This window comes from Gobio gobio, assembly GCF_949357685.1.
Source record: "Gobio gobio genome assembly, chromosome: 1".
NCBI lineage: Eukaryota > Metazoa > Chordata > Actinopteri > Cypriniformes > Gobionidae > Gobio > Gobio gobio.
Genome location: NC_137097.1, coordinates 75,254,566 through 75,282,355, shown reverse-complemented (window position 1 = coordinate 75,282,355; position 27,790 = coordinate 75,254,566). Strand labels below are relative to the sequence as shown.

At 46.9% G+C, this 27,790-nt stretch overlaps 1 protein-coding gene across 3 annotated transcripts in view; it reads right to left on the bottom strand.

Moving 5' to 3' along the window:
* The window catches only part of LOC307124919 (uncharacterized protein), a 111,841-nt gene that overhangs the window by 13,953 nt on the left and 70,098 nt on the right, over positions 1 to 27,790 (bottom strand). For 2 of the 3 annotated variants that reach the window (XR_013816309.1, XR_013816310.1), the window contains exons 1-2: positions 21,346 to 21,408; positions 18,306 to 18,389 (exon numbers count right to left, since the gene is read on the bottom strand). The exons of the other annotated variant lie outside the window; for it this stretch is intronic. The gene's annotated coding sequence lies outside the window, so the exon portion shown is untranslated. Of the gene's footprint in view, positions 1 to 18,305; positions 18,390 to 21,345; positions 21,409 to 27,790 lie in introns of those variants that run through there. 3 annotated transcript variants of the gene reach the window in all.

The following is a 27,790-nucleotide window of genomic DNA, read 5'->3' as shown; positions in this document are numbered from 1 at the left end:
GGTCAGATGGCCCAGTCTGTTGTGATTGGTCTACTCTGCTCTGATTGGTCAGATGGCCCAGTCTGCTGTGATTGGTCTACTCTGCTCTGATTGGTCAGATGGCCCAGTCTGTTGTGATTGGTCTACTCTGCTCTGATTGGTCAGATGGCTCAGTCTGCTGTGATTGGTCTACTCTGCTCTGATTGGTCAGATGGCTCAGTCTGCTGTGATTGGTCTACTCTGCTCTGATTGGTCAGATGGCCCAGTCTGCTGTGATTGGTCTACTCTGCTCTGATTGGTCAGATGACTCAGTCTGCTGTGATTGGTCTACTCTGCTCTGATTGGTCAGATGGCCCAGTCTGCTGTGATTGGTCTACTCTGCTCTGATTGGTCAGATTGCCCAGTCTGCTGTGATTGGTCTACTCTGCTCTGATTGGTCAGATGACTCAGTCTGCTGTGATTGGTCTACTCTGCTCTGATTGGTCAGATGGCCCAGTCTGCTGTGATTGGTCTACTCTGCTCTGATTGGTCAGATGGCTCAGTCTGCTGTGATTGGTCTACTCTGCTCTGATTGGTCAGATGACTCAGTCTGCTGTGATTGGTCTACTCTGCTCTGATTGGTCAGATGGCTCAGTCTGCTGTGATTGGTCTACTCTGCTCTGATTGGTCAGATGGCCCAGTCTGCTGTGATTGCTCTACTCTGCTCTGATTGGTCAGATGGCTCAGTCTGTTGTGATTGGTCTACTCTGCTCTGATTGGTCAGATGGCTCAGTCTGCTGTGATTGGTCTACTCTGCTCTGATTGGTCACATGGCTCAGTCTGCTGTGATTGGTCTACTCTGCTCTGATTGGTCAGATGACTCAGTCTGCTGTGATTGGTCAGATGGCCCAGTCTGCTGTGATTGGTCTATTCTGCTCTGATTGGTCAGATGACTCAGTCTGCTGTGATTGGTCTACTCTGCTCTGATTTGTCAGATGGCCCAGTCTGTTGTGATTGGTCTACTCTGCTCTGATTGGTCAGATGGCTCAGTCTGTTGTGATTGGTCTACTCTGCTGTGATTGATCAGATGGCTCAGTCTGCTGTGATTGGTCTACTCTGCTCTGATTGGTCAGATGGCCCAGTCTGCTGTGATTGGTCTACTCTGCTCTGATTGGTCAGATGGCCCAGTCTGCTGTGATTGGTCTACTCTGCTCTGATTGGTCAGATGGCCCAGTCTGCTGTGATTGGTCTACTCTGCTCTGATTGGTCAGATGGCCCAGTCTGCTGTGATTGCTCTACTCTGCTCTGATTGGTCAGATGGCCCAGTCTGCTGTGATTGGTCTACTCTGCTCTGATTGGTCAGATGGCTCAGTCTGCTGTGATTGGTCTACTCTGCTCTGATTGGTCAGATGGCCCAGTCTGCTGTGATTGGTCTACTCTGCTCTGATTGGTCAGATGGCCCAGTCTGCTGTGATTGGTCTACTCTGCTCTGATTGGTCAGATGGCTCAGTCTGCTGTGATTGGTCTACTCTGCTCTGATTGGTCAGATGGCTCAGTCTGCTGTGATTGGTCTACTCTGCTCTGATTGGTCAGATGGCCCAGTCTGCTGTGATTGGTCTACTCTGCTCTGATTGGTCAGATGACTCAGTCTGCTGTGATTGGTCTACTCTGCTCTGATTGGTCAGATGGCCCAGTCTGCTGTGATTGGTCTACTCTGCTCTGATTGGTCAGATGGCCCAGTCTGCTGTGATTGGTCTACTCTGCTCTGATTGGTCAGATGGCTCAGTCTGCTGTGATTGGTCTACTCTGCTCTGATTGGTCAGATGGCTCAGTCTGATGTGATTGGTCTACTCTGCTCTGATTGGTCACATGGCTCAGTCTGCTGTGATTGGTCTACTCTGCTCTGATTGGTCAGATGACTCAGTCTGCTGTGATTGGTCAGATGGCCCAGTCTGCTGTGATTGGTCTATTCTGCTCTGATTGGTCAGATGACTCAGTCTGCTGTGATTGGTCTACTCTGCTCTGATTGGTCAGATGGCCCAGTCTGCTGTGATTGGTCTACTCTGCTCTGATTGGTCAGATGGCCCAGTCTGCTGTGATTGGTCTACTCTGCTCTGATTGGTCAGATGGCCCAGTCTGCTGTGATTGGTCTACTCTGCTCTGATTGGTCAGATGACTCAGTCTGCTGTGATTGGTCTACTCTGCTCTGATTGGTCAGATGACTCAGTCTGCTGTGATTGGTCTACTCTGCTCTGATTGGTCAGATGGCCCAGTCTGCTGTGATTGGTCTACTCTGCTCTGATTGGTCAGATGGCTCAGTCTGCTGTGATTGGTCTACTCTGCTCTGATTGGTCAGATGGCTCAGTCTGATGTGATTGGTCTACTCTGCTCTGATTGGTCACATGGCTCAGTCTGCTGTGATTGGTTTACTCTGCTCTGATTGGTCAGATGACTCAGTCTGCTGTGATTGGTCAGATGGCCCAGTCTGCTGTGATTGGTCTATTCTGCTCTGATTGGTCAGATGACTCAGTCTGCTGTGATTGGTCTACTCTGCTCTGATTGGTCAGATGGCCCAGTCTGCTGTGATTGGTCTACTCTGCTCTGAATGGTCAGATGGCCCAGTCTGCTGTGATTGGTCTACTCTGCTCTGATTGGTCAGATGTCTCAGTCTGTTGTGATTGGTCTACTCTGCTCTGATTGGTCAGATGGCTCAGTCTGTTGTGATTGGTCTTCTTTGCTCTGATTGGTCAGATGACTCAGTCTGCTGTGATTGGTCTACTCTGCTCTGATTGGTCAGATGGCTCAGTCTGTTGTGATTGGTCTACTCTGCTCTGATTAGTCAGATGGCTCAGTCTGCTGTGATTGGTCTACTCTGCTCTGATTGGTCAGATGGCTCAGTCTGTTGTGATTGGTCTTCTTTGCTCTGATTGGTCAGATGGCTCAGTCTGCTGTGACTGGTCTAGACTGCTGTGATTGGTCAGATGGCTCAGTCTGTTGTGATTGGTCTACTCTGCTCTGATTGGTCAGATGGCTCAGTCTGCTGTGATTGGTCAACTCTGCTCTGATTGGTCAGATGGCCCAGTCTGCTGTGATTGTTCTACTCTGCTCTGATTGGTCAGATGACTCAGTCTGCTGTGATTGATTTACTCTGCTCTGATTGGTCAGATGACTCAGTCTGTTGTGATTGGTCTACTCTGCTCTGATTGGTCAGATGACTCAGTCTGCTGTGATTGGTCTACTCTGCTCTGATTGGTCAGATGACTCAGTCTGCTGTGATTGGTCTACTCTGCTCTGATTGGTCAGATGGCCCAGTCTGCTGTGATTGGTCTACTCTGCTCTGATTGGTCAGATGGCCCAGTCTGCTGTGATTGGTCTACTCTGCTCTGATTGGTCAGATGGCTCAGTCTGCTGTGATTGGTCTACTCTGCTCTGATTGGTCAGATGGCCCAGTCTGCTGTGATTGGTCTACTCTGCTCTGATTTGTCAGATGGCCCAGTCTGTTGTGATTGGTCTACTCTGCTCTGATTGGTCAGATGGCTCAGTCTGTTGTGGTAGGTCTACTCTGCTGTGATTGGTCAGATGGCTCAGTCTGCTGTGATTGGTCTACTCTGCTCTGATTGGTCAGATGGCCCAGTCTGCTGTGATTGGTCTACTCTGCTCTGATTGGTCAGATGGCCCAGTCTGCTGTGATTGGTCTACTCTGCTCTGATTGGTCAGATGGCTCAGTCTGCTGTGATTGCTCTACTCTGCTCTGATTGGTCAGATGGCCCAGTCTGCTGTGATTGGTCTACTCTGCTCTGATTGGTCAGATGGCTCAGTCTGCTGTGATTGGTCTACTCTGCTCTGATTGGTCAGATGACTCAGTCTGCTGTGATTGGTCTACTCTGCTCTGATTGGTCAGATGGCCCAGTCTGCTGTGATTGGTCTACTCTGCTCTGATTGGTCAGATGGCCCAGTCTGCTGTGATTGGTCTACTCTGCTCTGATTGGTCAGATGGCTCAGTCTGCTGTGATTGGTCTACTCTGCTCTGATTGGTCAGATGGCTCAGTCTGCTGTGATTGGTCTACTCTGCTCTGATTGGTCAGATGGCCCAGTCTGCTGTGATTGGTCTACTCTGCTCTGATTGGTCAGATGACTCAGTCTGCTGTGATTGGTCTACTCTGCTCTGATTGGTCAGATGGCCCAGTCTGCTGTGATTGGTCTACTCTGCTCTGATTGGTCAGATTGCCCAGTCTGCTGTGATTGGTCTACTCTGCTCTGATTGGTCAGATGACTCAGTCTGCTGTGATTGGTCTACTCTGCTCTGATTGGTCAGATGGCCCAGTCTGCTGTGATTGGTCTACTCTGCTCTGATTGGTCAGATGGCTCAGTCTGCTGTGATTGGTCTACTCTGCTCTGATTGGTCAGATGACTCAGTCTGCTGTGATTGGTCTACTCTGCTCTGATTGGTCAGATGGCTCAGTCTGCTGTGATTGGTCTACTCTGCTCTGATTGGTCAGATGGCCCAGTCTGCTGTGATTGGTCTACTCTGCTCTGATTAGTCAGATGGCTCAGTCTGTTGTGATTGGTCTACTCTGCTCTGATTGGTCAGATGGCTCAGTCTGCTGTGATTGGTCTACTCTGCTCTGATTGGTCAGATGGCTCAGTCTGTTGTGATTGGTCTACTCTGCTCTGATTGGTCAGATGGCTCAGTCTGCTGTGATTGGTCTACTCTGCTCTGATTGGTCACATGGCTCAGTCTGCTGTGATTGGTCTACTCTGCTCTGATTGGTCAGATGACTCAGTCTGCTGTGATTGGTCAGATGGCCCAGTCTGCTGTGATTGGTCTATTCTGCTCTGATTGGTCAGATGACTCAGTCTGCTGTGATTGGTCTACTCTGCTCTGATTTGTCAGATGGCCCAGTCTGTTGTGATTGGTCTACTCTGCTCTGATTGGTCAGATGGCTCAGTCTGTTGTGATTGGTCTACTCTGCTGTGATTGATCAGATGGCTCAGTCTGCTGTGATTGGTCTACTCTGCTCTGATTGGTCAGATGGCCCAGTCTGCTGTGATTGGTCTACTCTGCTCTGATTGGTCAGATGGCCCAGTCTGCTGTGATTGGTCTACTCTGCTCTGATTGGTCAGATGGCCCAGTCTGCTGTGATTGGTCTACTCTGCTCTGATTGGTCAGATGGCCCAGTCTGCTGTGATTGGTCTACTCTGCTCTGATTGGTCAGATGGCCCAGTCTGCTGTGATTGGTCTACTCTGCTCTGATTGGTCAGATGGCCCAGTCTGCTGTGATTGGTCTACTCTGCTCTGATTGGTCAGATGGCTCAGTCTGCTGTGATTGGTCTACTCTGCTCTGATTGGTCAGATGGCCCAGTCTGCTGTGATTGGTCTACTCTGCTCTGATTTGTCAGATGGCCCAGTCTGTTGTGATTGGTCTACTCTGCTCTGATTGGTCAGATGGCTCAGTCTGTTGTGGTAGGTCTACTCTGCTGTGATTGGTCAGATGGCTCAGTCTGCTGTGATTGGTCTACTCTGCTCTGATTGGTCAGATGGCCCAGTCTGCTGTGATTGGTCTACTCTGCTCTGATTGGTCAGATGGCCCAGTCTGCTGTGATTGGTCTACTCTGCTCTGATTGGTCAGATGGCTCAGTCTGCTGTGATTGCTCTACTCTGCTCTGATTGGTCAGATGGCCCAGTCTGCTGTGATTGGTCTACTCTGCTCTGATTGGTCAGATGGCTCAGTCTGCTGTGATTGGTCTACTCTGCTCTGATTGGTCAGATGACTCAGTCTGCTGTGATTGGTCTACTCTGCTCTGATTGGTCAGATGGCCCAGTCTGCTGTGATTGGTCTACTCTGCTCTGATTGGTCAGATGGCCCAGTCTGCTGTGATTGGTCTACTCTGCTCTGATTGGTCAGATGGCTCAGTCTGCTGTGATTGGTCTACTCTGCTCTGATTGGTCAGATGGCTCAGTCTGCTGTGATTGGTCTACTCTGCTCTGATTGGTCAGATGGCCCAGTCTGCTGTGATTGGTCTACTCTGCTCTGATTGGTCAGATGACTCAGTCTGCTGTGATTGGTCTACTCTGCTCTGATTGGTCAGATGGCCCAGTCTGCTGTGATTGGTCTACTCTGCTCTGATTGGTCAGATTGCCCAGTCTGCTGTGATTGGTCTACTCTGCTCTGATTGGTCAGATGACTCAGTCTGCTGTGATTGGTCTACTCTGCTCTGATTGGTCAGATGGCCCAGTCTGCTGTGATTGGTCTACTCTGCTCTGATTGGTCAGATGGCTCAGTCTGCTGTGATTGGTCTACTCTGCTCTGATTGGTCAGATGACTCAGTCTGCTGTGATTGGTCTACTCTGCTCTGATTGGTCAGATGGCTCAGTCTGCTGTGATTGGTCTACTCTGCTCTGATTGGTCAGATGGCCCAGTCTGCTGTGATTGGTCTACTCTGCTCTGATTGGTCAGATGGCTCAGTCTGTTGTGATTGGTCTACTCTGCTCTGATTGGTCAGATGGCTCAGTCTGCTGTGATTGGTCTACTCTGCTCTGATTGGTCACATGGCTCAGTCTGCTGTGATTGGTCTACTCTGCTCTGATTGGTCAGATGACTCAGTCTGCTGTGATTGGTCAGATGGCCCAGTCTGCTGTGATTGGTCTATTCTGCTCTGATTGGTCAGATGACTCAGTCTGCTGTGATTGGTCTACTCTGCTCTGATTTGTCAGATGGCCCAGTCTGTTGTGATTGGTCTACTCTGCTCTGATTGGTCAGATGGCTCAGTCTGTTGTGATTGGTCTACTCTGCTGTGATTGATCAGATGGCTCAGTCTGCTGTGATTGGTCTACTCTGCTCTGATTGGTCAGATGGCCCAGTCTGCTGTGATTGGTCTACTCTGCTCTGATTGGTCAGATGGCCCAGTCTGCTGTGATTGGTCTACTCTGCTCTGATTGGTCAGATGGCCCAGTCTGCTGTGATTGGTCTACTCTGCTCTGATTGGTCAGATGGCCCAGTCTGCTGTGATTGCTCTACTCTGCTCTGATTGGTCAGATGGCCCAGTCTGCTGTGATTGGTCTACTCTGCTCTGATTGGTCAGATGGCTCAGTCTGCTGTGATTGGTCTACTCTGCTCTGATTGGTCAGATGGCCCAGTCTGCTGTGATTGGTCTACTCTGCTCTGATTGGTCAGATGGCCCAGTCTGCTGTGATTGGTCTACTCTGCTCTGATTGGTCAGATGGCTCAGTCTGCTGTGATTGGTCTACTCTGCTCTGATTGGTCAGATGGCTCAGTCTGCTGTGATTGGTCTACTCTGCTCTGATTGGTCAGATGGCCCAGTCTGCTGTGATTGGTCTACTCTGCTCTGATTGGTCAGATGACTCAGTCTGCTGTGATTGGTCTACTCTGCTCTGATTGGTCAGATGGCCCAGTCTGCTGTGATTGGTCTACTCTGCTCTGATTGGTCAGATGGCCCAGTCTGCTGTGATTGGTCTACTCTGCTCTGATTGGTCAGATGGCTCAGTCTGCTGTGATTGGTCTACTCTGCTCTGATTGGTCAGATGGCTCAGTCTGATGTGATTGGTCTACTCTGCTCTGATTGGTCACATGGCTCAGTCTGCTGTGATTGGTCTACTCTGCTCTGATTGGTCAGATGACTCAGTCTGCTGTGATTGGTCAGATGGCCCAGTCTGCTGTGATTGGTCTATTCTGCTCTGATTGGTCAGATGACTCAGTCTGCTGTGATTGGTCTACTCTGCTCTGATTGGTCAGATGGCCCAGTCTGCTGTGATTGGTCTACTCTGCTCTGATTGGTCAGATGGCCCAGTCTGCTGTGATTGGTCTACTCTGCTCTGATTGGTCAGATGGCCCAGTCTGCTGTGATTGGTCTACTCTGCTCTGATTGGTCAGATGACTCAGTCTGCTGTGATTGGTCTACTCTGCTCTGATTGGTCAGATGACTCAGTCTGCTGTGATTGGTCTACTCTGCTCTGATTGGTCAGATGGCCCAGTCTGCTGTGATTGGTCTACTCTGCTCTGATTGGTCAGATGGCTCAGTCTGCTGTGATTGGTCTACTCTGCTCTGATTGGTCACATGGCTCAGTCTGCTGTGATTGGTCTACTCTGCTCTGATTGGTCAGATGACTCAGTCTGCTGTGATTGGTCAGATGGCCCAGTCTGCTGTGATTGGTCTATTCTGCTCTGATTGGTCAGATGACTCAGTCTGCTGTGATTGGTCTACTCTGCTCTGATTGGTCAGATGGCCCAGTCTGCTGTGATTGGTCTACTCTGCTCTGATTGGTCAGATGGCCCAGTCTGCTGTGATTGGTCTACTCTGCTCTGATTGGTCAGATGTCTCAGTCTGTTGTGATTGGTCTACTCTGCTCTGATTGGTCAGATGGCTCAGTCTGTTGTGATTGGTCTTCTTTGCTCTGATTGGTCAGATGACTCAGTCTGCTGTGATTGGTCTACTCTGCTCTGATTGGTCAGATGGCTCAGTCTGTTGTGATTGGTCTACTCTGCTCTGATTAGTCAGATGGCTCAGTCTGCTGTGATTGGTCTACTCTGCTCTGATTGGTCAGATGGCTCAGTCTGTTGTGATTGGTCTTCTTTGCTCTGATTGGTCAGATGGCTCAGTCTGTTGTGATTGGTCTACTCTGCTCTGATTGGTCAGATGGCTCAGTCTGCTGTGATTGGTCAACTCTGCTCTGATTGGTCAGATGGCTCAGTCTGTTGTGATTGGTCTACTCTGCTCTGATTGGTCAGATGGCTCAGTCTGCTGTGATTGGTCTACTCTGCTCTGATTGGTCAGATGGCTCAGTCTGCTGTGATTGGTCTACTCTGCTCTGATTGGTCAGATGACTCAGTCTGCTGTGATTGATTTACTCTGCTCTGATTGGTCAGATGACTCAGTCTGTTGTGATTGGTCTACTCTGCTCTGATTGGTCAGATGACTCAGTCTGCTGTGATTGGTCTACTCTGCTCTGATTGGTCAGATGACTCAGTCTGCTGTGATTGGTCTACTCTGCTCTGATTGGTCAGATGGCCCAGTCTGCTGTGATTGGTCTACTCTGCTCTGATTGGTCAGATGGCCCAGTCTGCTGTGATTGGTCTACTCTGCTCTGATTGGTCAGATGGCTCAGTCTGCTGTGATTGGTCTACTCTGCTCTGATTGGTCAGATGGCCCAGTCTGCTGTGATTGGTCTACTCTGCTCTGATTGGTCAGATGACTCAGTCTGCTGTGATTGGTCTACTCTGCTCTGATTGGTCAGATGGCCCAGTCTGCTGTGATTGGTCTACTCTGCTCTGATTGGTCAGATGACTCAGTCTGCTGTGATTGGTCTACTCTGCTCTGATTGGTCAGATGGCCCAGTCTGCTGTGATTGGTCTACTCTGCTCTGATTGGTCAGATGGCCCAGTCTGCTGTGATTGGTCTACTCTGCTCTGATTGGTCAGATGACTCAGTCTGCTGTGATTGGTCTACTCTGCTCTGATTGGTCAGATGGCCCAGTCTGCTGTGATTGGTCTACTCTGCTCTGATTGGTCAGATGGCTCAGTCTGCTGTGATTGGTCTACTCTGCTCTGATTGGTCAGATGGCTCAGTCTGATGTGATTGGTCTACTCTGCTCTGATTGGTCACATGGCTCAGTCTGCTGTGATTGGTCTACTCTGCTCTGATTGGTCAGATGACTCAGTCTGCTGTGATTGGTCAGATGGCCCAGTCTGCTGTGATTGGTCTATTCTGCTCTGATTGGTCAGATGACTCAGTCTGCTGTGATTGGTCTACTCTGCTCTGATTGGTCAGATGGCCCAGTCTGCTGTGATTGGTCTACTCTGCTCTGATTGGTCAGATGGCCCAGTCTGCTGTGATTGGTCTACTCTGCTCTGATTGGTCAGATGGCTCAGTCTGATGTGATTGGTCTACTCTGCTCTGATTGGTCACATGGCTCAGTCTGCTGTGATTGGTCTACTCTGCTCTGATTGGTCAGATGACTCAGTCTGCTGTGATTGGTCAGATGGCCCAGTCTGCTGTGATTGGTCTATTCTGCTCTGATTGGTCAGATGACTCAGTCTGCTGTGATTGGTCTACTCTGCTCTGATTGGTCAGATGGCCCAGTCTGCTGTGATTGGTCTACTCTGCTCTGATTGGTCAGATGGCCCAGTCTGCTGTGATTGGTCTACTCTGCTCTGATTGGTCAGATGGCCCAGTCTGCTGTGATTGGTCTACTCTGCTCTGATTGGTCAGATGACTCAGTCTGCTGTGATTGGTCTACTCTGCTCTGATTGGTCAGATGACTCAGTCTGCTGTGATTGGTCTACTCTGCTCTGATTGGTCAGATGGCCCAGTCTGCTGTGATTGGTCTACTCTGCTCTGATTGGTCAGATGGCTCAGTCTGCTGTGATTGGTCTACTCTGCTCTGATTGGTCACATGGCTCAGTCTGCTGTGATTGGTCTACTCTGCTCTGATTGGTCAGATGACTCAGTCTGCTGTGATTGGTCAGATGGCCCAGTCTGCTGTGATTGGTCTATTCTGCTCTGATTGGTCAGATGACTCAGTCTGCTGTGATTGGTCTACTCTGCTCTGATTGGTCAGATGGCCCAGTCTGCTGTGATTGGTCTACTCTGCTCTGATTGGTCAGATGGCCCAGTCTGCTGTGATTGGTCTACTCTGCTCTGATTGGTCAGATGTCTCAGTCTGTTGTGATTGGTCTACTCTGCTCTGATTGGTCAGATGGCTCAGTCTGTTGTGATTGGTCTTCTTTGCTCTGATTGGTCAGATGACTCAGTCTGCTGTGATTGGTCTACTCTGCTCTGATTGGTCAGATGGCTCAGTCTGTTGTGATTGGTCTACTCTGCTCTGATTAGTCAGATGGCTCAGTCTGCTGTGATTGGTCTACTCTGCTCTGATTGGTCAGATGGCTCAGTCTGTTGTGATTGGTCTTCTTTGCTCTGATTGGTCAGATGGCTCAGTCTGTTGTGATTGGTCTACTCTGCTCTGATTGGTCAGATGGCTCAGTCTGCTGTGATTGGTCAACTCTGCTCTGATTGGTCAGATGGCTCAGTCTGTTGTGATTGGTCTACTCTGCTCTGATTGGTCAGATGGCTCAGTCTGCTGTGATTGGTCTACTCTGCTCTGATTGGTCAGATGGCTCAGTCTGCTGTGATTGGTCTACTCTGCTCTGATTGGTCAGATGACTCAGTCTGCTGTGATTGATTTACTCTGCTCTGATTGGTCAGATGACTCAGTCTGTTGTGATTGGTCTACTCTGCTCTGATTGGTCAGATGACTCAGTCTGCTGTGATTGGTCTACTCTGCTCTGATTGGTCAGATGACTCAGTCTGCTGTGATTGGTCTACTCTGCTCTGATTGGTCAGATGGCCCAGTCTGCTGTGATTGGTCTACTCTGCTCTGATTGGTCAGATGGCCCAGTCTGCTGTGATTGGTCTACTCTGCTCTGATTGGTCAGATGGCTCAGTCTGCTGTGATTGGTCTACTCTGCTCTGATTGGTCAGATGGCCCAGTCTGCTGTGATTGGTCTACTCTGCTCTGATTGGTCAGATGACTCAGTCTGCTGTGATTGGTCTACTCTGCTCTGATTGGTCAGATGGCCCAGTCTGCTGTGATTGGTCTACTCTGCTCTGATTGGTCAGATGACTCAGTCTGCTGTGATTGGTCTACTCTGCTCTGATTGGTCAGATGGCCCAGTCTGCTGTGATTGGTCTACTCTGCTCTGATTGGTCAGATGGCCCAGTCTGCTGTGATTGGTCTACTCTGCTCTGATTGGTCAGATGACTCAGTCTGCTGTGATTGGTCTACTCTGCTCTGATTGGTCAGATGGCCCAGTCTGCTGTGATTGGTCTACTCTGCTCTGATTGGTCAGATGGCTCAGTCTGCTGTGATTGGTCTACTCTGCTCTGATTGGTCAGATGGCTCAGTCTGATGTGATTGGTCTACTCTGCTCTGATTGGTCACATGGCTCAGTCTGCTGTGATTGGTCTACTCTGCTCTGATTGGTCAGATGACTCAGTCTGCTGTGATTGGTCAGATGGCCCAGTCTGCTGTGATTGGTCTATTCTGCTCTGATTGGTCAGATGACTCAGTCTGCTGTGATTGGTCTACTCTGCTCTGATTGGTCAGATGGCCCAGTCTGCTGTGATTGGTCTACTCTGCTCTGATTGGTCAGATGGCCCAGTCTGCTGTGATTGGTCTACTCTGCTCTGATTGGTCAGATGGCTCAGTCTGTTGTGATTGGTCTACTCTGCTCTGATTGGTCAGATGGCTCAGTCTGTTGTGATTGGTCTTCTTTGCTCTGATTGGTCAGATGACTCAGTCTGCTGTGATTGGTCTACTCTGCTCTGATTGGTCAGATGGCTCAGTCTGTTGTGATTGGTCTACTCTGCTCTGATTAGTCAGATGGCTCAGTCTGCTGTGATTGGTCTACTCTGCTCTGATTGGTCAGATGGCTCAGTCTGTTGTGATTGGTCTTCTTTGCTCTGATTGGTCAGATGGCTCAGTCTGTTGTGATTGGTCTACTCTGCTCTGATTGGTCAGATGGCTCAGTCTGCTGTGATTGGTCAACTCTGCTCTGATTGGTCAGATGGCCCAGTCTGCTGTGATTGGTCTACTCTGCTCTGATTGGTCAGATGACTCAGTCTGCTGTGATTGATTTACTCTGCTCTGATTGGTCAGATGACTCAGTCTGTTGTGATTGGTCTACTCTGCTCTGATTGGTCAGATGACTCAGTCTGCTGTGATTGGTCTACTCTGCTCTGATTGGTCAGATGACTCAGTCTGCTGTGATTGGTCTACTCTGCTCTGATTGGTCAGATGACTCAGTCTGTTGTGATTGGTCTACTCTGCTCTGATTGGTCAGATGGCCCAGTCTGCTGTGATTGGTCTACTCTGCTCTGATTGGTCAGATGGCTCAGTCTGTTGTGATTGGTCTTCTCTGCTCTGATTGGTCAGATGGCTTAGTCTGTTGTGATTGGTCTACTCTGCTCTGATTGGTCAGATGGCTCAGTCTGCTGTGATTGGTCAACTCTGCTCTGATTGGTCAGATGGCCCAGTCTGCTGTGATTGGTCTACTCTGCTCTGATTGGTCAGATGGCTCAGTCTGCTGTGATTGGTCAACTCTGCTCTGATTGGTCAGATGACTCAGTCTGCTGTGATTGGTCTACTCTGCTCTGATTGGTCAGATGGCTCAGTCTGTTGTGATTGGTCTACTCTGCTCTGATTGGTCAGATGGCTCAGTCTGCTGTGATTGGTCAACTCTGCTCTGATTGGTCAGATGGCCCAGTCTGTTGTGATTGGTCTACTCTGCTCTGATTGGTCAGATGGCTCAGTCTGCTGTGATTGGTCTACTCTGCTCTGATTGGTCAGATGACTCAGTCTGCTGTGATTGATTTACTCTGCTCTGATTGGTCAGATGACTCAGTCTGTTGTGATTGGTCTACTCTGCTCTGATTGGTCAGATGACTCAGTCTGCTGTGATTGGTCTACTCTGCTCTGATTGGTCAGATGACTCAGTCTGCTGTGATTGGTCTACTCTGCTCTGATTGGTCAGATGACTCAGTCTGTTGTGATTGGTCTACTCTGCTCTGATTGGTCAGATGGCCCAGTCTGCTGTGATTGGTCTACTCTGCTCTGATTGGTCAGATGGCTCAGTCTGCTGTGATTGGTCTACTCTGCTCTGATTGGTCAGATGGCCCAGTCTGTTGTGATTGGTCTACTCTGCTCTGATTGGTCAGATGGCTCAGTCTGCTGTGATTGGTCTACTCTGCTCTGATTGGTCAGATGGCTCAGTCTGCTGTGATTGGTCTACTCTGCTCTGATTTGTCAGATGGCCCAGTCTGCTGTGATTGGTCTACTCTGCTCTGATTGGTCAGATGGCTCAGTCTGCTGTGATTGGTCTACTCTGCTCTGATTGGTCAGATGGCCCAGTCTGCTGTGATTGGTCTACTCTGCTCTGATTGGTCAGATGGCTCAGTCTGCTGTGATTGGTCTACTCTGCTCTGATTGGTCAGATGGCTCAGTCTGCTGTGATTGGTCTACTCTGCTCTGATTGGTCACATGGCTCAGTCTGCTGTGATTGGTCTACTCTGCTCTGATTGGTCAGATGACTCAGTCTGCTGTGATTGGTCAGATGGCCCAGTCTGCTGTGATTGGTCTATTCTGCTCTGATTGGTCAGATGACTCAGTCTGCTGTGATTGGTCTACTCTGCTCTGATTTGTCAGATGGCCCAGTCTGCTGTGATTGGTCTACTCTGCTCTGATTGTTGGTCACATGGCTCAGTTTGCTGTGATTGGTCTACTCTGCTCTGATTGGTCAGATGGCCCAGTCTGTTGTGATTGGTCTTCTCTGCTCTGATTGGTCAGATGACTCAGTCTGTTGTGATTGGTCTACTCTGCTCTGATTGGTCAGATGGCCCAGTCTGTTGTGATTGGTCTACTCTGCTCTGATTGGTCAGATGGCCCAGTCTGCTGTGATTGGTCTACTCTGCTCTGATTGGTCAGATGGCCCAGTCTGCTGTGATTGGTCTACTCTGCTCTGATTGGTCAGATGGCTCAGTCTGTTGTGATTGGTCTACTCTGCTCTGATTGGTCAGATGGCTCAGTCTGTTGTGATTGGTCTTCTTTGCTCTGATTGGTCAGATGACTCAGTCTGCTGTGATTGGTCTACTCTGCTCTGATTGGTCAGATGGCTCAGTCTGTTGTGATTGGTCTACTCTGCTCTGATTAGTCAGATGGCTCAGTCTGCTGTGATTGGTCTACTCTGCTCTGATTGGTCAGATGGCTCAGTCTGTTGTGATTGGTCTTCTTTGCTCTGATTGGTCAGATGGCTCAGTCTGTTGTGATTGGTCTACTCTGCTCTGATTGGTCAGATGGCTCAGTCTGCTGTGATTGGTCAACTCTGCTCTGATTGGTCAGATGGCTCAGTCTGTTGTGATTGGTCTACTCTGCTCTGATTGGTCAGATGGCTCAGTCTGCTGTGATTGGTCTACTCTGCTCTGATTGGTCAGATGGCTCAGTCTGCTGTGATTGGTCTACTCTGCTCTGATTGGTCAGATGGCTCAGTCTGCTGTGATTGGTCTACTCTGCTCTGATTGGTCAGATGACTCAGTCTGCTGTGATTGATTTACTCTGCTCTGATTGGTCAGATGACTCAGTCTGTTGTGATTGGTCTACTCTGCTCTGATTGGTCAGATGACTCAGTCTGCTGTGATTGGTCTACTCTGCTCTGATTGGTCAGATGACTCAGTCTGTTGTGATTGGTCTACTCTGCTCTGATTGGTCAGATGGCCCAGTCTGCTGTGATTGGTCTACTCTGCTCTGATTGGTCAGATGGCTCAGTCTGTTGTGATTGGTCTACTCTGCTCTGATTGGTCAGATGGCCCAGTCTGCTTTGATTGCTCTACTCTGCTCTGATTGGTCAGATGGCTCAGTCTGCTGTGATTGGTCAACTCTGCTCTGATTGGTCAGATGGCCCAGTCTGCTGTGATTGGTCTACTCTGCTCTGATTGGTCAGATGGCCCAGTCTGCTGTGATTGGTCAACTCTGCTCTGATTGGTCAGATGGCCCAGTCTGTTGTGATTGGTCTACTCTGCTCTGATTGGTCAGATGGCCCAGTCTGCTGTGATTGGTCTACTCTGCTCTGATTGGTCAGATGGCTCAGTCTGCTGTGATTGGTCAACTCTGCTCTGATTGGTCAGATGGCTCAGTCTGCTGTGATTGGTCTACTCTGCTCTGATTGGTCAGATGACTCAGTCTGCTGTGATTGATTTACTCTGCTCTGATTGGTCAGATGACTCAGTCTGTTGTGATTGGTCTACTCTGCTCTGATTGGTCAGATGACTCAGTCTGCTGTGATTGGTCTACTCTGCTCTGATTGGTCAGATGACTCAGTCTGCTGTGATTGGTCTACTCTGCTCTGATTGGTCAGATGACTCAGTCTGTTGTGATTGGTCTACTCTGCTCTGATTGGTCAGATGGCCCAGTCTGCTGTGATTGGTCTACTCTGCTCTGATTGGTCAGATGGCTCAGTCTGCTGTGATTGGTCTACTCTGCTCTGATTGGTCAGATGGCTCAGTCTGCTGTGATTGGTCTACTCTGCTCTGATTTGTCAGATGGCCCAGTCTGCTGTGATTGGTCTACTCTGCTGTGATTGGTCAGATGGCTCAGTCTGCTGTGATTGGTCAACTCTGCTCTGATTTGTCAGATGGCCCAGTCTGCTGTGATTGGTCTACTCTGCTGTGATTGGTCAGATGGCCCAGTCTGTTGTGATTGGTCTACTCTGCTCTGATTGGTCAGATGGCTCAGTCTGCTGTGATTGGTCTACTCTGCTCTGATTGGTCAGATGGCTCAGTCTGCTGTGATTGGTCTACTCTGCTCTGATTTGTCAGATGGCCCAGTCTGCTGTGATTGGTCTACTCTGCTCTGATTGGTCAGATGGCCCAGCCTGCTGTGATTGGTCTACTCTGCTCTGATTGGTCAGATGACTCAGTCTGTTGTGATTGGTCTACTCTGCTCTGATTGGTCAGATGGCCCAGTCTGCTGTGATTGGTCTACTCTGCTCTGATTGGTCAGATGGCTCAGTCTGCTGTGATTGGTCTACTCTGCTCTGATTGGTCAGATGACTCAGTCTGCTGTGATTGGTCTACTCTGCTCTGATTTGTCAGATGGCTCAGTCTGCTGTGATTGGTCTACTCTGCTCTGATTGGTCAGATGACTCAGTCTGTTGTGATTGGTCTACTCTGCTCTGATTGGTCAGATGGCCCAGTCTGCTGTGATTGGTCTACTCTGCTCTGATTGGTCAGATGACTCAGTCTGCTGTGATTGGTCTACTCTGCTCTGATTGGTCAGATGGCCCAGTCTGTTGTGATTGGTCTACTCTGCTCTGATTGGTCAGATGGCTCAGTCTGCTGTGATTGGTCTACTCTGCTCTGATTGGTCAGATGGCCCAGTCTGTTGTGATTGGTCTACTCTGCTCTGATTGGTCAGATGGCTCAGTCTGCTGTGATTGGTCTACTCTGCTCTGATTGGTCAGATGGCTCAGTCTGCTGTGATTGGTCTACTCTGCTCTGATTGGTCAGATGGCCCAGTCTGTTGTGATTGGTCTACTCTGCTCTGATTGGTCAGATGGCTCAGTCTGCTGTGATTGGTCTACTCTGCTCTGATTGGTCAGATGGCTCAGTCTGCTGTGATTGGTCTACTCTGCTCTGATTTGTCAGATGGCCCAGTCTGTTGTGATTGGTCTACTCTGCTCTGATTGGTCAGATGGCTCAGTCTGTTGTGATTGGTCTACTCTGCTGTGATTGGTCAGATGGCTCAGTCTGCTGTGATTGGTCAACTCTGCTCTGATTGATCAGATGGCTCAGTCTGCTGTGATTGGTCTACTCTGCTCTGATTGGTCAGATGGCCCAGTCTGCTGTGATTGGTCTACTCTGCTCTGATTGGTCAGATGGCTCAGTCTGCTGTGATTGGTCTACTCTGCTCTGATTGGTCAGATGACTCAGTCTGCTGTGATTGGTCTACTCTGCTCTGATTTGTCAGATGGCTCAGTCTGCTGTGATTGGTCTACTCTGCTCTGATTGGTCAGATGACTCAGTCTGTTGTGATTGGTCTACTCTGCTCTGATTGGTCAGATGGCCCAGTCTGCTGTGATTGGTCTACTCTGCTCTGATTGGTCAGATGACTCAGTCTGTTGTGATTGGTCTACTCTGCTCTGATTGGTCAGATGGCTCAGTCTGCTGTGATTGGTCTACCCCTTACAGTGTAAGTCTGAAACTTAAGTCTCATTATCATATATGAATTTATGCACTAAAGACGTCCACAATCCTCAGCAATTGTACAAACATGACTGAGTAGATTTTACAATATAAATTTGAGTGCGATTCAAAACCTCCATCACAGGGACGACTTGAACAGGACGTTTCTCACTGTAAGTTTTTACTCACGTATGTATTTTGAGCACTCAGAAGAAGACATCAGTAATTTAAGTGGAGCAACTGGTTCAAATAAAGCGGGTACTGTCCCATCTTTAAAGGATAAGCATTTTACAAATCCCACATTGACCTTTACGAGATTTGAGAAGCAGTCATCTGTACAATGACGGGAACACTAAAGGTTATTCTGTGGAATTAGGATAAAATAATTTGCTTCCACGATGCAGAAAACAGCGTATATATATATAACAACATATAATATATATATATATGTAATGTGTGTTTATTATGAAAAAATGCTGTACAGTAGCTACAATTTTCGTGTACAGTATTTTACTCTAATTATGATTCTGAACTTTAAAATATATTTAGACACTGAATAATATAAAACAAATTGATGTTATTGATCAATAAAGTCAAACCTTTATGTCGTTGATGTCGCTCTCTCTGTGCTGCTTCTTTCCACTTCCTGAGTTCTCAAATGCAAGTGACAGTTCTCTGCAGGCCTTTATATAGACACACAAAAACAATGTCTGTTTCCTGTGAAATCACATGACATACCTGGAAGTGAATATGTTTCTCTTTTGATGACAGTATTAAATCACGTTTTATTCAAATTCAGGGTACTGAATTCTTACTCAGCCTGATTGATTTATTTTAGCCCTAAATGTTAATGAATGCATTAATTGTCAAACATGCACTAACATGTAGTTAAGGCTGCTGTTATTCATGCATGAATCTTTATGACTCCTGTCGTGGTTAAGGATAGCTCTTCATTGCCTCATAATTAGTTAAAAACTTGACCCAATCTACACACGCAACTGCAGTACAGACAACATTTTGGTGAAACCTCTACACATCTCAGATCATCTTTTAATCTACTTAACCAGTCCCTCTACCAGTTACTTTCAGACGAAACCTGTGCTCACTTTCTCCTTCTCGTCTTTCCTCAGTAGTTATATAAGCTACCTTGTGTCACTTTGATTGCGACCTTTGACCTACCACGCCCCTTTACCATGGACCAACCACATCGTTCCCCTCCCCCACGTTTGACCTTGACCACCCACGTCGCTGTCACCTTTGACCTTGTGTATCCTCCGGGGAGCGATATGACCTTTGAGGGCTCATATTTGAAATAGCGATGTCAGGGTATGACCTTTAGGCCACCAATGTGAATAATGATTGTTTTGAACTTTGCCACGACTATTTGAAGGGAGATTTCGGGGGATATCTGCCGGACACGTGAGGGGTTGGTGCATTCCACCAGAGACGGGGGATTTTTTCACAGAGGAACCGAGAATTGTCATTATGGTACATTAGAATATGCACACACACGCACACACACACACACACACACACACACACACACACACACACACACACACACACACACACACACACACACACACACACACACACACACACACACACTCTCTCATACATACTCACTCACTGCCTCACACACACACACACACACACACACTTGGCAGACAAACACACACACACACACACTTGGCACACACACACACACACACACACACTTGGCACACACACACACACACACACACACACACACACACACACACACACACACACTTGGCACACACACACACACACACACACACACACACACTTGGCACACACACACACACACACACACACACACACACACACACACACACACACTGTCTCACACATACTCACTCACTGCCTCACACACACACACACAGAGAAATTGTAAAATGTGCAATTGGTTTTATAAAATAATGTATTTCTATTTAAATGTGATGAATATAAACAAAATATATAATATTACAATATATAATAACAATTATCATACTAAAATGTACTGAAACTGGCCAGATAAAATATTACAGTTTATTATAGCTTACGTTATATATTTATAACTTTCATTTTCAGGGAGCAGGGAAAAGTAGGGGTTTTACAATCATGTATATACATTGGATGTTTTACAAAAGAAAAATACAGTTTAAAGCAAAATAAAATCACTCTCTCTGGTCTCTCTCTGTCTCTCCAAGAATGTCACTTGCACACGGTGATTTTTAAATCCAACATAACGCATAATTTTACTAAACAGAGAATGTTCCATTACTTTATAATGTTTTAGAGCGAAACGGTAGACAAGCCATTCAAATCAACAATCGGATGACATTATGACGAATCCATTTGCCGAACTCTCACACCCCGGACATCTTGTCTTGTGTTAAACAAATAATTTAGGTATATAAGTCATTCCGGACTGTCTTTTTCACACGTGTGGATCCCCCAAAAATACCCTGGTAAAACAATTTTAACCAGAAGTTATTTTGTAATGAGTTTACGCAGATGGGCCTGCGTTATCTCCCAGGCATGGGAATTTTTTTTTTAAACCGTCAATTTCACACACTCCCCTGTGTGCGTGAGAGAGAGAGAGAGAAAGAGAGAGATTTTATATTGTGCCTTTCATTCAATACATAGTGCATAAGCACCTATATATTTCAACCTAGCTAACTACAATGTTTGATTACCTGTGTTTCAATAAATTAATCATTCATTAAACATTATTGGGTGTGTAATATATATTTCCACCTACAATGTTTGTGACGATGCCAAACACTAACAGAAAACAACTATTGCTTTATTAAAAATCATCTTTTAAATATTATCTTTCTAGAAATAAGCTCTAAAACATTATAAAGTAATGGAACATTCTCTGTTTAGTAAAATTATGCGTTATGTTGGATTTAAAAATCATAGGACGTCGGATGTTGGATACAACACTCTTATAGGAAGATAGAGACTTAATACATTTATTAAAAACTTTTAAATATTTTATTTTGTCTCTAAAACATTTTCTCTGGGGAAAATAAGTTAAGGCATTACATAGATTGTGTCCCCCTGATTCCTGCCCTGCCACTGCTGCGACTGTGTCAAATTTCACATCCCCACCGTGTGCAAGTGCCATTCTTGGAGAGACAGAGAGAGACCAGAGAGAGTGATTTTATATTGCTTTAAAGAGTATTTTTCTTTTGTAAAACATCCAACAGACCACAGTGGGTATGGGAAGCTTTTCAATTTGTGTTGGCCAAATCCAGGCCGAAATCCCCCAAAATGGTCCCAGAGCATAAGTGGTTAATGTTAAAAAGTCAAGAGTCAAGAGCCCAACTAAAGCAAACACTGATTTTTTTCAATAAAACATCAACATCTAAACCTCTGTTAATTCACAATGAGAGCTACAGAGCTTTGTCAGTGTTAAAATATGCTTTATAAACACAGTTGCAAAAAAATCTAATTTTAAAAAGACATTATATATATATGTATGTTTATTATGAAAAAATTTTGTACAGTAGCTACAATTTTCGTGTACAGTATTTTACTCTAATTGTGATTCTGAACTTTAAAATATATTTAGACACTGAATAATATAAAACAAATTGATGTTATTGATCAATAAAGTCAAACCTTTATGTCGTTGATGTCGCTCTCTCTGTGCTGCTTCTTTCCACTTCCTGAGTTCTCAAATGCAAGTGACAGTACTCTGCAGGCCTTTATATAGACACACAAAAACAATGTCTGTTTCCTGTGAAATCACATGACATACCTGGAAGTGAATATGTTTCTCTTTTGATGACAGTATTAAATCACGTTTTATTCAAATTCAGGGTACTGAATTCTTACTCAGCCTGATTGATTTATTTTAGCCCTAAATGTTAATGAATGCATTAATTGTCAAACATGCACTAACATGTAGTTAAGGCTGCTGTTATTCATGCATGAATCTTTATGACTCCTGTCGTACAGACAACATTTTGGTGAAACCTCTACACATCTCAGATCATCTTTTAATCTACTTAACCAGTCCCTCTACCAGTTACTTTCAGACGAAACCTGTGCTCACTTTCTCCTTCTCGTCTTTCCTCTATTGTGTCATCCTCGCTTCCCTCATCCACGCAATTCTCATCCATGGATGTAAATACTGTGACAGACACTTTATGTTCCACTTTAACTTCTTGTCTAGATAGCATCTGTCCTCTATCTTCTAGGCCAGCACATGCTACTCCCTCTAACCCTTGGTTATCTGAGATTCTTCATGAACACCGGACCAAACTCAGGGCAGCAGAGAGAAAATGGTGCAAATCAAACGACCCGTCTGACGTGAGTATCAATCTCTGCTCTCATCCTTCTCAGATGAAGTCTATGCGTATAAATCCACATTTTCACAACAAAATCAACAGCACCTCAAACACACACACACACACACACACACAATTTATTATCTCACTGCAACACAGTTGTGGGCACTACAGGATTTCCCTGTGGAGTTGAAAGTGTTAAACTTGCAAGATAAAAAGACACAGTAATAAACTGTGTTATATAATGGCAACACTGTTCACAGTTGTTTACTGTAAAATGTAGTTTTGTGTGTCACCATTGAGCTGAAGAGTAGAGCCTGTGCTTCAGTCCAGCAGAAGATCAAGAAACACTGATGATATGCTGCGAGTTGCTTAATTTAACAGATGGTGACTGTGTAGTTGCTGAGTGAAAGTCTTTTTATTTAAAATATTTTTTAGTGGACTAAATGCTCTCATTACTAGTGTAAAGTTTATAAATGTCATGGCATTTGGCCAATTTAAGGCAGTCGTTTTCTGCAAATTAAATTAGTTAACTCGAATTTTAAGTTAATGCATAGTATTTTTACAGTAACATTCTGTACAATTTACAGTAAATTACTGTATTTTACAGTAAAAAAAAAGCCTGGTAAGGTCTAACAGTGTTTTACCCCATGTGTGAGGTAAAACTTTTATGATTTATCTTCACACAAAATCTGTTGCTCCATAAATGTTCAATCAATTTTTTTAATGTAATCATACACTATGGGACAAATGGTGAAAAGCACATTTTTTTCTTAAGATGTTGTACCCTATATATGCATATGTATATATAGTTTAACATCTTGAAGTACATGTACACGTTAAACTGGCATATAAACTTTTTTTTTATTATTGTTAACACTAAACACACATTCTCAAAATATAAGCATTATGACCTGGGGCCCGTTTCAGAAAGCAGGTTAAGTGAAAACTCTGAGTATGCTAATCCTGAAATGAGGGAAACTGAGTTTTCTGTTTTAGAAAAGAAGGTATGTTAAACCCGAGAAAGCAGGGTAAATCAAGCCCGTTTCTGAAAGAGAGGTAACTTATACTCCGAGTCAGTTACCAGGGTAACTTACTCTGTGAACCTAATCGGTCGGGAGCAGGGGCCCGTTTCAGTAAGGAGGTTCAATCAACTCTGAGTTTAAACCTGAACTCTGAGTTGACTTACTCTGAGATGGGAAACTCTGAGTTTTGGGTTTCAGAACAGCTGAATTAAGGTAGTTCAATCAACTCTGAGTAGACTGACTCTGAGTTAAGCACATGCACTCCAACTATGAAAAGCCACGATCAATGGAGCTCCGAAATTACGATTCACTATGGCAACAGCACCCAACAAAAAGACGTTCCCATACTTCCAGGTCAATATGTAAGTTTAATTCTTAATTATTTTAATTAAGTTTAATTTTCATGGTATCCAAAAGGCAAAAAAAGAATGTGGCAGCAGCTAAAAATGAAAAATAAAAACATAATTCAATCAGCTAAAGCTTTAAGCATAAAATGTTCATGGGTGTAGGTTTAATGACTTTACAAAAATTTGACATATTAAATAAATATCATTCAGTGTCCAATGTGCAGCAGCTTTTCCCACATAGACCCTTTTCACAGACTGTGATGACGTGTTTTAATTGTCATCAATATTGTAAATCCTGCAAGGTTTTTTTTTTTTTTAATGTATGTACATTTATAGCACTAATACTTTGTATTATATTACTTTTGCATCAAATTACAAAAAACAAGTGGCCGCTGCTGTGAGGGTGTTTCTAATACAGTATCTATGGGAGTGATGGTGAAAATTAACATCTTTCTCTCTTTTCACTTGCATTATCAAATTCACTCTTTTTGAAATTTGAGAAATCACTATTGTGGAGTTTTTCTTTTGCTATTTGAGCAAATGGGGACACAAAAATATATATTTAATGTATTCTTTCATTCACCGCTATAAAAGTTAACCCAACTATGACGACTTCAGCTTCGGAAACCCAGAATTGTGAAAAGGCTCATTTATTAATTAGGGTCATGACATTAACATTTAACTTCAACTCAGGCCAACCAAACACCAGCACCACTGACAGATGAAGAGGAGACGGACGAAGAATATTAACATCCAACAGGAAAAAGAATAAAGTATTTGTAGGAAATAAAGATGACCATAAAAATTGTAAATAAATGTATTTAACAGCTGTGGTGGTGGTTATGGCATATATCACGGACTACCATCTGGCAGCATCCTTCCATTCAATACAGTAATCCGTTTTCAGAAAGTGTGATGATGGGAATATGACTGTCATCAATGCATCCAACCACTGGAAATCCTAAAGGAAATTCTAATTATTAGGATACTTCTAGAGGTTCATCAGGTGAACGTCAGGATCCTGTATAAAAGGACATGCCATTTGTGTCACTTTGACAGTCCTCATGATGAAAATATAAGCAAAGAATGAATGTTCCTGCACTGCACTGTATTTTTGTCAAGTGGCAGATAATTTAATTTGTTTCAAGTAAACTTTGCTTACTTTGGATTTAGATTATATTTATAATTTTTGTGATATTTGTACATGAAATATGACCAAAATACTCAGTAAGAAAAGCATTTGTGGCGTTTGAATGAATTAATGAAGTATTTAAACACTGCTGGCGCTTAAAAAAGGGGAGGAGACCGAAAGAAACTCTGGGTTTACCAAAGAAAACCTGCTCCTGACCAGGTTAGGTTCACAGAGTAAGTTACCCTGGTAACTGACTCTGAGTAGAAGTTACCTCTCTTTTAGAAACGGGCTTGACTTACCTCCCATTCTGAAACAGAAAATGTCTCGGTTACGTATGGTAACGTCTCGGTTACGTATGGTAACCCTCGTTCCCTGAAGGAGGGAACGGAGACGTACGTCGGACGTACCGACGAATTGGGATCACTTCTGGGAGCCCCTGTCAGCTTCGAGCTATCTAGAACCGGCCAATGAACAATTGGCGTGCGAGATTTGCTTCTCGCGCTCCGCCCCGCACTGCGGGTATAAACAGGAAGCGAGAGCGAATGCACGGTGTTTTTCACTGAGGAGCCAAACGTAGTGGCTCAACCTGCAGTGATGGTACAGCAACTGTGGCGACGGGACGTACGTCTCCGTTCCCTCCTTCAGGGAACGAGGGTTACCATACGTAACCGAGACGTTCCCATTCAGTCGGTCACGTTCGACGTACGTCGGGCGTACCGACGAATTGGGATCCCCTATGGAAAACGCCATAGTTACTACCACTTCCAGCGCCCAGCGATGAGCCCTTCAGACCCCGATCTGATGCGGGCGGGAATTCACGCAGGGAGAGTCAAAGCTGCTGTTCCGCAAGACCCATTCAGCTGACTGTATTGGATAACGCTGGGAAAGCGTGCCTGTGAAGGCAGCTGCGGAAGCCACATCATGCCCAGAGGGAGTTAACATGTGGAGAATACACGTATGGGCTGACCGTGGGCAGCACAACATACGGAAGTCCCAGGGGTGGCCCCGGCCAATTAGTGGAGGGGGAACAACACGTACCTGGAACGGCAGAGGACACTCTGCTGAGGGAAAGACACGGTTTCGCCGTAGGGAGCCGTACCGTGGAAGAATACACATATGGGACCGCCGTGGGGGTCACTACATATGGAACCCAGCCTAACACAAGTTCCACCAATGCATACGAGTGTTAGACCTGGCGTCGAACGCTCCGCCACGTCCGACTGCCACGGGTTGCGGAGGACTCAACAGGGTTCGCCGTTCCGGGGAACTCGACTGGAGCAGAATAAGCGCACGCATCCGTCTACCATAGGGGAGGGAATGGCGCAGCAAGCCGACACTAGAACAGGCATTTCGGTGTTACTGACTATGGGAAGTGAGCACACAGGAAGATACCGGCTCTACACGGAGGCTATAGAATCTAGCGAACGTGTTAGGTGTCGCCCAGCCCGCAGCTCTACAAATATCTGTCAGCGAGGCGCCACGAGCCAGCGCCCAGGAAGAGGCAACACCCCTAGTGGAGTGGGCTCTTAACCCGAGCGGGCAGGGCACGTCTTGGGACTGATAAGCCTATCCAGTGGGCCATCCTCTGCTTGGAGACAGCCTTTCCCTTCTGCTGTCCTCCGTAACAGACGAAGAGCTGCTCTGAGGTCCTGAAGCTTTGCGTTCTGTCCACGTAAGTCCGGAGAGCACGGACGGGACAGAGAAAAGCTAGGGCTGGGTCTGCCTCCTCCGAAGGCAGCGCTTGCAGGCTCACCACTTGGTCCCGGAAGGGAGTAGTGGGAACCTTGGGCACGTATCCAGGCCGGGGTCTCATGATCACATGAGAGTTACCGGGCCCGAATTCCAGGCACGATTCGTCGACCGAAAATGCCTGCAGGTCCCCTACCCTCTTGATGGAGGCCAACGCAATCAGGAGTATAGTCTTTAACGACAGGCTTTTCAACTCAGCTGACTGCAGAGGCTCAAAGGGTTCTCTCTGTAGTGCAGTAAACACCAGAGCTAAGTCCCAAGAGGGTATAGAGGGAGGACGAGGCGGATTTAATCTCCTCGCTCCCCTAAGGAACCTGACGATCAGATCGTGCTTACCTAGAGATTTTCCATCTACTAGCTCATGATTAGCGTCGATAGCGGCAACATAGACTTTGAGGGTGGAGGGAGACAGCCTTCGCTCCAACCCATCTTGTAGAAAGGTAAGCACAGATGCGATCGTACATCTTCGGGGGTCTTCTCGGCGAGAAGAGCACCAGTCGACGAACAGGTTCCACTTCAACGCATAGAGGCGCCTCGTAGAGGGGGCTCTAGCGGAAGTGATGGTGTCAACTACCGTTTGTGGCAGGTCACCTAGAACCTCCGCGTCCCGTCCAGGGACCAGACATGGAGTTTCCAGAGGTCTGGACGCGGGTGCCATAGGGTGCCCCGTCTCTGAGTCAGGAGGTCCCGTCTCAGAGGAATGGGCCAGGGAGGTGCTGTCGCAAGGAGCACTAGTTCCGGGAACCAGGTCCGGTTGGGCCAATACGGAGCAACCAACAGGACCTGCTCCTTGTCCTCCCTGACTTTGCACAGTGTCTGCGCAAGAAGGCTCACTGGGGGAAAAGCATACTTGCGTTCTTCCCGGGGCCAGCTGTGGGCCAGGGCATCCGACCCGAGGTTCCCCTGGGTCAAGGAATAAAACCACTGACAGTGGGTCGTCTCTGGGGAGGCAAACAGGTCTACCTGTGCGGCCTCGAAACGACTCCAGATTAGCTGGACCGCCTGGGAATGGAGTCGCCATTCTCTCGGAAGTACCTGCTGACGTGACAGCTCGTCGGCCGCACGATTGAGCAGGCCCGGAATGTGAACAGCACGAAGCGACCTCAGATGCTTCTGACTCCATAAGAGGAGATGGCGGGCGAGTTGCGACATGCGACGGGAGCGTAGACCACCTTGTTTGTTGATGTACGCTACGGCCGCAGTGTTGTCCGTCCGGACCAGAACGTGCTTGCCTCTGAGCGGCACTTTGAAGCGGCTGAGTGTAAGACGAACTGCTAACAACTCGAGGCAATTGATATGCCATTGCAGTTGAGGCCCCGTCCACAGACCCGAAACTGCAAGCCCGTTGTACGTGGCACCCCAACCCGTGGATGAGGCATCCGTGGAGACAACGGAGTGCCTGGACACTTGCTCTAGGGGAACTCCCGCCCGGAGAAACAAAGGGTCCGACCACGGGCCGAAGGTTTGGCGGCATCTCGGAGTCACTTGGACACGGAGGGAACCGCTGTGCCACGCCCATCT